Source organism: Palaemon carinicauda, chromosome 20 (assembly GCF_036898095.1).
Source record: "Palaemon carinicauda isolate YSFRI2023 chromosome 20, ASM3689809v2, whole genome shotgun sequence".
NCBI classification, from domain to species: Eukaryota; Metazoa; Arthropoda; class Malacostraca; order Decapoda; family Palaemonidae; genus Palaemon; species Palaemon carinicauda.
The window spans coordinates 69,486,770-69,500,465 of NC_090744.1; positions in this window are offsets into that span (position 1 = coordinate 69,486,770).

Consider the following 13,696-nt stretch of genomic DNA (forward strand, 5'->3'; position numbering starts at 1 on the left):
AGAGAGAGAGAGAGAGAGAGAGAGAGAGAGAGAGAGAGAGAGAGAGAGAGAGAGAGAGAGAGAGTGTGTGTGTAATGATTGTTTGTAGCAACACAGACTGTATAACTGGAATGTGTTTACTTTGTTTTGTTATATAGGTTATGGCAGTAGCAAATTATTATTATTATTACCTTTCCCGACTTCGTTGCGGCGAAGGTTATGTGTTAGTAGTTGTCTGTCTGTGTGTTTGTGATTCGCATAGCTCAAAAACTGTTTGACCTAATAACATTAAATTTGGTGGATTGATCCCAGGACAATTTTATCAGGTTTTAGGAGTGATCGGATCAAAAGTCAAGGCCAAGAGCACGGAAGAGTAAAAAGTGAATCACAAAACTCAAAAACTATTCGACCGAGTCTCATGAAATTTGGTGGGATGATTGCCCATGATTCAAGAACAATTTGACTAGATTTTAGGAGCCATTGAGTCTAAAGGTCAAGGTCACGAAATTGTAAAAAATATCTTTTTTGCTATATTGCTGTCATTTTTTTTATCCGATTTGCATAAAACTAATGTCAAATATGCATAATTCAATTGCCTATCTTATGATATACAACATTACATAGTGATATCATTCCCCTTGTTTGTGTATTTATTTGTCTTTGTGTTTGGGATTCCCATAAATCAAAACCTGATTGACCGAATCTCATGGAAATTGAAGGGATGATTGGCCATACTCCAAGGAGAAATTTGTTACGTTTTGGGAGTTTTAGTGTGTTATAAGTCAAAGCAAAGATATCTAAAACTTCCAAAAAAAAAATTTGGCCCCATCGTGGCCAATTTCATCTGATTTGCATGAAACTATTGCCAAAAGTGCATAATTCAATTGCCTATTTTGAAATATATACCGTGATATAGGCGAAGATATGCGTTCTACCGAGTGCCTAATTTAGTTATTACTTGCTAAGCCATAACACTAGTTGGAGAGGTAGGATGCTATAAACCCAAGGGCTCCAACAGGGAATATAGCCCGGTGAAGAAAGGAAATAAGGAAATGAACTTCAAAAAATCAATTACTGATTGAGATTAAATATTTAAAGAACAGTACCAACATTAGAATAAATCTTTCATATATGGACTATGGAAACTTAAAAATCAACGAGGAAAGGAAATGAAATAAAATAGTGTGCCCTCAAGCAAGAGAACACTGCCCCAAGACAGTTGTAGACCATAGTACAAAGGCAAATGTCCGGGAAGAAAGCTTTTTTCTATGTAACTGCAGCAGGAGTCAGTGGTTGGAATGTTGAATTACCTTAATTATATTTACAATCATTATTGGAAGTGTTGTGTTTATTATTTTATCATTCGTAATTCATTCTTTGGAGACTTTGATTTTTGAATGCTTACAAATGATTTTGACCTGGCCTATATCAGGACTTGAATTAGATTGCTCTGGCGGATTTTGACAATAATGAATTGACCCTGCCTGTCTAAGGAATTCCACTTGTTAAGTGATGATGACGTTGATAATAAACTGGCCCCGAGATAAAAGGTGATTTTGCTGAGATTTGTGGAAATTACCGCTTGCCAAGGAGCTGTGGCAGTGTGCCGAAAATATTGTTCGGCCAATTGTGGATGACAATGTATGTGCGCCTAGATAAATAAATAAATAAATAAATATATATATATATATATATATATATATATATATATATATATATATATATATATATATATATATATATATATATATTTATTTATTTATTTATGAATTGAAGATCACTGAGACCCATGCACCAAGAACAGAGGAAATTTTTTTTTTATGAAGAAAAATAGAATATGACATTATTGGGGGGTTGATTTCAATAATAAAGTAGGTCAAAAGAAGTAATGAGAGTCAGCAACAGGTAAATCTGGAATAGGTATAAGAAAAAAAAAAAGACAGAGGAGACATGCATATGAAATTTCCTGAAAAAAAATATCGATAAATCATGACAACTTTTTTTAATTAAGAAAAAAACAAACATGGAAACTGGATATGGAGAAGCCCAAATGCAGAAATGAAACATGAAATGGCTTTTAGTTTCGTGAAAACGTTAATTTAGTTAAAAATGTAACAGTGTTAAACAAGTTAAAGTCTAACGATTATGGTATGGAAAGAGGTAAAATTTGTCTAGAAATAAGGAAACAAAAAGAGAAAAACTAATTTTAAGAAAGAAAATGAGCACTCATGTCAGAAGAGTAAAATCTGATGAAAGTTTGGTTTAGCAATAGGTACTCCCGGCTACATGATGAAATGGAATCATGTAGAGAAAAAATTAATTGTAATTTAACGAAATTGTACTGGAACAGCACAAGAGATAGGTGGAAAAGTTGCTAAACACGATCAACAAAAACTATCAGAAATCCACAAAAACCTAATAAAGAAAAGATTGGATATGAGGGTAAAATCCAGGAGAGAATATATGGAATTAGCACAACTATCCAAATCAATAAGCAAATTAAGAACCTAATACATTCGTCAATACAATCAGACCAAAATGAAGGAAACACCAAAGAAAGGAAGAAGCGCCATATTAAGGAAAAGAAAACTTGAAACAGGTTTCAACAGATATTTCTTTTAAAGGATGAAAATAGGAATATTATAAACAAAAAGGATGGAGTGATAAAAATTGCAGAGGATTTCTATACAAGGCTATATAATTTTGATATAAAAGATAACTTTTCCAGAGGTAACAGTAGAAGAAGTAAAGAATGCACCCTTTGGGAGCATCGTTGACCCAATGTAGGGACCTTTTTTTGAGATTCCACTTATTATTTCAGCTTATCCCTGGATTTCGAAGTGTGCAGCATCATTTGGAGATGTATATCGTTCGAGAGAGGACGCATCAGATTGAGGTCTAGATATTTGCCAGCTAACAAACCCTCAAACGTTTGTTAATCACCAAGTGGGTACTATGCTATGGCTGAAGTACAAATCTTAATATGGTATACTTTTACATTTTGATATATATCTCAATGTGATATTTATAAAAGTTAATGAGATTTTGTGTTAATATTGATGAATAATGGCAATATGCAGTGACTTCGTTATCTTGAGGCTGTGTGGCCACATCTTCCGGTAAATAAGGGACAACTAAAATGTGTTTTTTTTTCTTTTCAGGTATCAAAGATGCCAAAACGACTCCCACCCAAGAAGAAAATTTAGGACTTTTTGGAATCTGAAAACGATGTGTGAACAAGGCTGTGTACCAAAAGTCCTGCGACAGGTCTGAGGAGGACGACGTGACTGGGTGATATGGCAGCTACTTTCCCCTCTCGCCCTCTCTGCAATTTACTTCCAAGAGAAGTATGAGGAAGGTACTAAACAGCAGCAATGAAGAAGACGTTGATGACCTGCTGCTGACCTTGACCTCCTTCAGGAGTCCCTTCAGGAGTGCTACCATTCCCTCAACGTTAAAGTCTCACAGTATTTGGGATACCCCGTTGTTACCCGAAAAACCCTTTGTGATGTCATTGCCTTCAGTATCGATGCCTGTATCAGTGCCAGTGACAGTTGGCAATGTGAAATTTAGTGCCATGTTAGTTCCCTCAAGTAATGTGAAGGAAGGGGCGTCGGTGAAAATGACGTTGCAGGCTCCTGGAACATCATTTAACTTTCAAACATCCTTGAGTGCCACCTCTATGCCATCAACCAGTGCCACTACTGTGCCATAAACCAGTGCCACCACTTTGCCATCAACCAGTGCCCCTTTGTGCCATCAACCATTGCCAACCCTGTACCATCAACCAATGCCAAAACTGTGGCAGTGCCAACTCTTACTACAAAGGAACTGAAGAGTAGGGATGGAAATATTTGCCACCGGGATCACAATCTTAGATTCGCCTAAGGTTCTAGCCTCCATTTAGTGTCCCCAAGGTCGTTGACAAAGTGAGCCAATGAATCTAGGAATCAACATGAGCTTTAGAACTCTTTATTCCAGATGGGGAGTTGGCAGCAATGGCTGTTTACACAAATGGTAAGATTTTGGTTGTAGAGCCCATATAAAGCTTAAAAAACGACTACAGATGATACCAGCATCTGTAAACCAAAGGCTCTGATTGACATCCTTATAATGACAGGTTTCAAGAATGATAATCATATGTCTGTTGCCCAAATGTTTTCCCTATTTAAAGGAAATTCGCTCTACAGAAGCACAATGAGTAATGCATGATTTCCCTTCCTGATGAAGGTCCTCGGGTTTAACAACTCCCAGCCTCGAACCAAAAGAATGATAGTGGACAAGCTGGCACCTATCAGGACTCTGTGGGATAGTTTTGTTGATGCCTGAAAGAATGTTTATGTGCCCGACCCTCATCCTACCATTGATGAACAGTTGATGGCATCATCTTTCAAGATGTACATCACCAACAAACATGCAAAGTAAGTATTTCTGTTTTTGATGGTGGTGTTGGTGTTGTTGTTGTAGTTGTTGTTACTATTATTATTATTATTATTAGTAGTAGTAGTAGTAGTAGTAGTAGTAGTAGTATCGTATTATTATTATTATTATTATTATTACTATCTTGGATTTTCCCTAGACTTACTTGCCTATCATTGCATTGCATATTCACTTACCTGAGATTTTTTTTTTTTTTAAATTCACTTACCTGTCATTCTAGTTTATGTATACTTCTTTTAATTTCTCACTTATTCATTAGCTAATTCATTTGCAATCACAATTACTTAACTGCCATTCCAATGCATACTTGTCTGTGTTTTTTTTTTTTCTACATATACTTACCTGTCATTCTAGTTTATATATACTTGTTTTAACTTTTCACTTATTATTCATAATCTAATTTATATGCAATTACAATTACTTACCTGTCATTCCATCGCATACTTACCTGTGATTTATTTCTAGATTTACTTACCTGTGACTCTAGTATATATTTGTTCTATTATTTTAGAATTTTACAGATTAGTCTTTTGTCATACAGATATGGGATGAAGATAGTGATGATGTGTTATGCTGACACCCATTTCTTATGCAATGCTATTCCCTACCTGGGAAGGGACCGGGCACCTCTCGACCTACAAAACTCGGGGAGTATTATATAATGGAATTGGCTGCCCCATAACCGCGCTGATCATCCCATATCCTAAATCACCTACATACCTAAAATAATCTAACCATATACCTACAAGCTGTAAGTTTGCAATATCCTGTGCCTGGCTGTAAGGGCCAGGAAATCTGAAACAGCAACAACAACACAAATATGAGAGAGAGGAGCTGGGAGAAGCATGGAGGGCGGAGGGTCAGTGTGAAATGGTCAAGACACTAGCTACTGAGGGGAAGAATTCATACTGGATTTATCAAGAGCAATATGGAAAGAAAAATTAACGTCCAAAGACTGGGAGAAGAATTTCGTGGTATCTATTTTGAAGCAAAAGTATGATGTCATGGATTTTGGTAAATACAGATGAATTAGAGTAACAGAGCATGGTTTGGAAAATTTTAAGAGGGCACTAGATTAGAGATTGAGAGAGATTGTGAAAATTGGGAAACAGCTGTATGGATTCATGAAGGGGAGGGGGACTGAGGATGCCAATCTTTATAGTAAGGCAGCTACAACAAAAGAGGCTAGAGGAAAAATAGGCTCTTTCATCCTTTTATAGATCTAGAAAAAGGCTTATGATAGAATACCAAGAGAAGTGATGTTTTGGTGCTTGAGGATGAGGATTGATTGATTTATTCATTGATTTGAAGTTCTCTGGCATCCTGACTTGAGGATGAGGTAAGTCCCAGAGAAGTTGGTTATAATGGTATAGATGATGTACATAAGAACAAGGGCTAAAGTAATAACAGCTGTTGGGGAAACAGAAATCTCAGAATTTAGTATTGGATTACACCAGGGGTCAGCATTAAGCCTGTTTCTATTTGTGATGGTCATGAATGTGTAAGTCAAGAGATCAGAAATTAAAGGTAGTGGGAGTTGCTATGTACAGTTGATATTACCACTGAAAATGAGGAAGACTTACAGATAAGGGTGGTAGAGTGGCAAGAGAGTCTGAAATGGGTTGGTGTGAGAGTAAGTGTGGATAAGACTGAAGCTATGGTGAGCAGTAAAGATGGTAAGGATAGGAAAACTATGCACAAAAATAGAGGGTTAGTCATAAAATAGGGGGGGGGGACAATTTAGATACTTTGGATCTACCATAAGTCAGGTGGAAGGATGTGAGGCTGAAATTGAGAATTGGGTAAAAGCAGCTTACGGGAAGTGGAGTGCAGTAGAGGGTGGTATGTGATAAGAAAATGCCAATTAAGGTAAAAGTCAAGATCTATAGCACAATAACAAGACCAGTGCTGGTGTATGGATCAGAAAGCTAAGTTTTAAGAGTAAAAGAAGAAGCAAAGCTTAGAAGAACAAAGATGAGAATGCTAAGGTGGATTATGGAAATATTACTGCTTGTAAAATTGGAAAGTGATGAAATAAGAAGAATAGCAGGCGTCCTACATATTACAGAGGTGATAGGCGAGTCACAACTGAGAAAGTGTGGGTCAGTGTAGAGGATGAATGGGGGGAAAGGAGTGAGGAGTGCTTTGGAAGACCCTGTTATAAGAAGAAGATCAAGAGCCAGGTAGAGAATTAGATTGAGACATAAGGTAAAGATGATATGAAGAGAAAAGGTTTGGTGAAAGATGATGCTTCTGATGGAAGGCATTAGAGAGGGCGCATCAGCAATCGACCCGTCAATGTAGAGATAACGGTGGGAAAGAAGGTTAACAATAACAGATATGGTCCTAGAGATTGCAAACAAAGAAGGGGAGGGAAGAGAAGACGATAGATTGACTATATGGGATATTTTCGGGTATAGACGGTCATAGATAGACCATAAACAGATGTGAGTGGAAGGCCTTTGTCAGCAGTGGACTAGCTAAGGCTGATTATATCCTGGCTTTTAATGTTGTTACTGTTATTAAAATATTCAATTCTAATTTTCTATTTCTTTCCATACAGATTATTCATTTCCTTATTTCCCTTCCTCACTGGGTTATTTTTCCCTGTTTGGGGCCTTGGGTTTATAGCGTGCTGCTTTTGTAACTAGGGTTGTAGCTTCGTTAGTGATAATAATAATAATAATAATAATAATAATAATAATAATAATAATAATAATAATAATAAATGTAAAGAATCTGTTATATTTTGTGGGCAAAAGAAGTGTTTAAACCAAGCAACTGGTGTCTATGCCTGGTGAGGTTACCAATATTGAGTCAAATCAAACCATAGGTACCAATCCTGGTGGTACACTGTCACTTCCTTTTAGTTTCTGATGTGCAACCCAACTAACCCCAGAACTCAAAGCCTTGAAGTTTCTTGAGAGATTCACAGATCTCTTAGGCATGATTAGCTACTGTTGGTATGATGATGGAACTAAAGAGTTTTCAAGTAGTATTCTTTTCTTTGAATCAATTTTCTCTAATTGTGCTGGGCCTCTTCTCTTCCTGTCATGGTGTGGACGAGACCAGCTGGGAAATCATGGATGATTAGTTTTTCCTTTTGAGTGGACACTGATGCAATCCGAACTTTGGTACTTCTGGATGCATATGGACAAGATGATGCAACCCGTAGACATTATGGTGGTGCCCAAAGCATAGACATTTGTATTATCTTAGATGTGCTGGTATGTAGTCTTCAATGGGTGTAATGTATTGAGAAACACTACTCTCTCATCCTACTATGTTGAACTTTTGAGTTGTTCTTGTTGTCTTCCCCGCCATCCACGAACTGTGACGCCAGCAGAAGCATGGGTCTGCTTACTTGTATTTGATTTACCAGAATAAAGTACATGAATTACCAACCTGTCTTCTTGGGACCTAAGTACTAAAGGGACAAGGATGTAACAGTGGCGACGAGGAAGAACCCAGTGTACAAAGAGGTATGTCATATGGAAGCAGAGTTAGTGTACCAATGACAGCCGGCCGTATCTAGCCTAGCACACCCAGTTTAGGCCTGGCCAACGTCCAGACTCCAGTGAGTAGCCTGAGTTCAGCTGTAATTGTTGGGGACTACCGATTTACCAAAGTTCCATACCCAGTCAGGAAGGATGGCAGCAGCAAGGAGACCGGCAATTCCCGACTTCAATCCAGATAAGTTGGAATTATCTTGTTGGCTGGATCTATTTTCCATGAATTGTGAAGTAAACAAAGTAACCGAGGCGACAGCAAAAAGGGCTTTGTTGCTTTCTTCAGTGGGAGTAGAGACTTATTTCCACGATCTGTAAGTTAACAGCACCGAAATTGCCGTCTGCAGTTCCTTTTGATGACCTAGTAAATCAACTTAAGTCTCATTTCATAACGAAACCAAGTTATCATAGAGCATTATGTGATTTCCTACAGAGGAAGAAGAAAATTAGTGAGTCAGTGAAGGAATATTATGCAGAACTTGAATTATTAGCTCAACAGTGTGAATTTAATAATGAGTTTGACCGAAGGTTGAAGGAATAGTTATTGGTTGGTATTGATAATGAAGTATATTTTAAGGTTTTATTAGCTGATCCTTTTGAGTTTAAATCCATCTCCTCTCGTGATTTACTTGCCAAGGTTACCAATTTAGAGACTGCCTATGTTACCGAGTGTAGTCCTACTTCATGTTCTTTTACAGATAATAGGCCATCAGGTACCGTTAACAAGGTTAGGCATAAAGTAACTAGGCCTAGGCCTAATTCTAGTGCAGACTCTAAGGGGAGAGGTAAAAGTGATTATGGTAAAGCTCAAGGTAAATGCATTCATTGTGGGCGTGATAACCATTTAGCTAATAATTGTAAATTTAAGAATGCTAAATGTTATTGCTGTGGCAAGGAAGGCCATGTGAGTACAGTGTGTTCCAATAAAAAGGTTAGAAATAAATCTAGGAATGTTAATACAGTGCATGATGTAGACGAGTCTACTAGTAAGCATATTCCTGTTATTGAAAATTTTCATGATTCTTATGATTTATTGAAACTTTTTGAATTTTATGTGAATTCTATTGACCTTGTCGATGATTATGAGGAACCATATAGAGAAATTTTAAGGTTAAATGGGTTTCCCCTAGAATTTGAATTAGACACTGGCAGTGGTGCATCCACTATTTCACGGCATGATGCTAATAAATTGAATTTAACACCATTACCAACAAGGAAACGCTTAGCTAATTATGATAAAGTGGAAATGCAGGTGTATGGTGAAATAAATTGTGATGTTTCTTTTAAAGGCCAAATGGTCAAGGGACAAAAGTTTTTTGTTGTAGATAATGATTCAAATTTAGCAGGCAGGTCTTTGATGAAGAAATTGAAATACCAGTGGGTACAAGTTTATAATGTGAGTGATGATAAATTTAAAGGTCCTCTTATTACCCCAAGTAGCGCATCTAGGCTTAAGCTTGATTGTGTAAAAATGTTCAATGAGTATCAGGTGGTGGAAGGATCACCCATTGCAAATTATGAATGTCAATTAATGTTAAAAGAAAATGCTGTGCCTAAGTATTTTAAAGCCAGATCTGTGCCTTATTATTATAAATGTAAAATTGAGAATAGTTTGAAAGAACTGGAAAGTAAAAATATAGTGAGCAAGGTCGAGCATGCAGGAGATTGGGCCAGTCCTATTGTTCCTGTAATGAAACATAATGGTGAAATAAGGATTTGTGTATATTTTAAGTATCCCAATACCCAAACAAGTGTTAATACCTTTTCATTACCGAGATTGGATGATATTTTGGCAAATGTAGGTTCTTGTCAGTATATTTCAAAACTGGATTTGACAAATGCATATTTACAGGTATCTGTGAGTGAGAATTCTCAACAATATTTAATCATGAATACTCATTTGGGATTATATAAGTTCCACCGATTGCCTTTTGGGTTGTCGTCAGCACCAGGTATATTTCAGAGGTTTATTTCAGAATTATTGCCAAATATTGAGGGTGTTCATGTATTTTTAGATGACATATTGATTGTCGGAGCTACCAAAGAGGAACATGACAGGAGTTTAAGTAAGGTTTTATCAATTTTGCAACTGAGAAATGTTAAATTGAATAAAGATAAATGTATTTTCGTTTCTAGGGAAGTACCTTATTTAGGATACATTTTAAGTTGTGAGGGAATTAAACCTGACCCAAAGAAAATAGAGGCAATTTTGGAAGCTCCAACCCCCAGTCTGTCCAGTCTTTGAAATCATTTTTGGGGTTATGCACTTACTCCAATAGGTTTGTACCTCAGTTCAGTTCTTTATTTAATTTGACACAAAAGAATGTTGAGTTTCATTGATCAGCAGTTCATGAAGAAGCTTTTCAGTGTATTAAGGAAGCCTTGGGTAGAGCTGATATTTTGGATAATTTTAACCCCAATGCTACCATGATTTTAGAAGTTGATGCTAGCCCTGTAGGAGTGGGAGCTGTTCTTAAACAAGAATATAAGGTAAAATTTCTACCATTTCGTTCAAATGTAGAAAATTAGCTAATGCTGAGTGTAATTATTCTCAAATTGATAGAGAGGCTTTATCCATTATTTTTGGAGTCAAGAAGTTTTCTGATTTCCTTTTGGGTAGGAAGTTCGTTATTAGGACGGACCATAAACCCTTGACTCATCTATTTAACCCTAGTAAGAGTATTCCACAATTATCTAATGCTCGTATTCAAAGGTGGGCTTTATTCCTATCAGGTTTTGATTTTAAAATTGAGCACATTAAGGGAGTGCATAATACAGTGGCAGATGCTCTTAGTAGGCTACCATTATGTAGAGATGATACTGATTTTCATGTACCAGGAGAATATGTAAATTTGATTAATATTTTGGATAAGAATTCTTTTGATGTTACAATGGTAAAAGAATGTATAGAAAGAGACACTGTTTTATGCAGAGTAAGAGATTATGTAAGGAGGGGGTTCCCCAAGGAAAATGTGATGGAAAATTGTATGTTACCATTCTATAAATTGAGAAATGATCTTTCCTTGCATGATAATGTATTACTGTATAGGAATCGTATTTTGGTTCCTGAAATGTTGAGAAAGCGTGTTATGGAAATGCTTCATGAGGGCCACAAGGGTATTGTTGCCATGAAAACCGAAGCAAGGTCTTTTGTATACTGGCCTAATATGGACCAAGATTTGGAACAAATAACTTCTAACTGTGCATTATGTATAACAAATCTCAAACATAATGCCATTTCACCTTTATCTTGGCCGTCAGTAGATAGACCTTGGTCCCGCTTGCATGTAGATTATTGTGGGCCCATTGACAACATGCAATATTTGATTATTATTGATTCCTTTTCTAAATTTATTGATGTCTATGCTTGTAAGAATATAACTTCAGAGGATACCATACAATGTTTAAGGTCGTGTTTTGCTAATTATGGTATTCCTGACACAATTGCATCTGATAATGCAACTTGTTTTATGGCTAGGGAGACTCAGAATTTCTTTCAGAAAAATGGTGTTAGACATTGTTCAGGAACACCATATAATCCAAGTACAAATGGGCTTGCAGAACGGGCTGTCCGAATATTCAAAACTAATTTCAAAAAGTTTGATTGTAAATTGCCTGTAAAAACCAGAATGACAAAATTTTTGTTTACCTATAGACGTACAGTACAGTCTTCTACTGGCTGCTCCCCAGCTGAATTACTATTTGGAACGAAATTTAAGGGTCCACTAGATGTTATAATGCCTAAACAAGGAGATGAGTTTTACGTTCATGAGTCTAAATTCAGAGTTGGTGATGCAGTATATGCCAGGAATTTTGGTAAAGGACCAGAATGGGTAGAAGCTAAGATTATCAAAGTTCTGGGTGAAAGGAATTATTTAGTTTCTGTAAATGTTAATGGTATTTTAACTTGGAAGCGTCACCTAACGCAGTTATTTGAGAGAAAAATGTATAATACTAGAGTAACTGATGAATCATCACTATTAAAAGATACAATGATTCCTTCTGTTCCTGTAGTTTCTTCTCCCAATAATGCACAAGGATTAGAAGAAACAAATAACCCTATTCAGAACTCAAGTAGGATTTGTAATCCCAATGTAGAAGTACTAGGATCAGAGAACAGTAATTGTGATACTGGTGCCATTGTAAGAAAATCTACCAGAGTAAGTAAAAAACCTAGGAGACTCATTGAACAAATTTAATTTTTTTTTGTGTGTTAACCTAAGGGGGGAGGAGTGTAATGTATTGAGAAACACTACTCTCTCATTCTACTATGTTGAACCTTTGAGTTGTTGTTGTTGTCTTCCCCGCCATCCACGAACTGTGATGCCAGCAGAAGCATGGGTCTGCTTACTTGTATTTGATATACCAGAATAAAGTACATGAATTACCAACCTGTCTTCTCGGGACCTAAGTACTAAAGGGACGAGGATGCAATAATGGGGAAGAATCCCCAAGTCCGTTGGATCAAGCTTTAAAGGAATTCTCCCTGTAAAGTTGAGGACAATTTTCCGTAAAGGGGCTTGAAGAAGGTTCTTGCAGCTGCAATGCAGTTTTGTGAGGTGATGGAATCCAGTCGCAATGAGACAGGATAATTGCAAATGACAGTTTTCCTAAGTCCTGAAGAAAGATCTAGCTGTGGTAATGGTTGCTTCTTCTTCCACTTTCCTTTGTCCTTTGGAGTAATGACTGAATTATATTCAAGGTTTGGCCTTACTGAGATGTTAATGGCAGATTTCGATGTTGTAACAGATGCAAACGTTACAAATTAAGAGATCGGTGCAGATAAGAGACTCTCGAACTTTGGGAAAGGCTCCAGTGGATTTTCTTCCAGTAGAGAAGGCCGGATCTTCTATTCTGGGTTTTTCCTGCAGGGGCTAGAGCCTGCCAGAGGGGATGATATCTTCAACAATAGTGGGTGCTTATTCCAAAATAGTCTTCCATAAGTAAATGATCCAGATATTATATATATATATATATATATATATATATATATATATATATATATATATATATATATATATATATGTATATATATATATATATATATATATATATATATATATGTGTGTGTGTGTGTATATATAAATATATATACATACATATATATATATATATATATATATATATATATATATATATATATATATATACATATATATATATGTATATATATATATATATATATATATATATATATATATATATATATATATATACATATATATGCATATATATATACGTATATATATATATATATATATATATATATATATATATATATATATATATATATATATATAATCGTGTGGTTGTGTGTATGTTGGAGCTTTTGGGTGAAGAAAATTATGTAATTATGATTTTTCCTTAATGAATTGAACAAAATTGATAAAAGTAGATTTTTTTGTTTTAGGTTAACTCCCTACTAAGAGAAAACATTATTATAATTTTTATGACTGAAGCTATTAAGGAACCCTGTCCCTTTACTTCTTTTTTTTATTGGCAGTAAAGTAGTTGTTCAGGCTCGAAGGAACCTATTACTCTGAAGACCTCCCTACTGAAGGTGTGTTCGAGTTTCTTAGGATAACGACACAGGAAAACGAAAGCAACGGAAATTGAATAGCCCTTTTTTCGTCTATATCTATTTACCATTTATTCTAATATCTCTTTATTGCCTATATATTCAATACTTTATTCATTTATCTATCTATTCACTTAACTATCCATTTAGTTTTGCTCGAAAAGAAATTATAATGATATATTGCACGTTA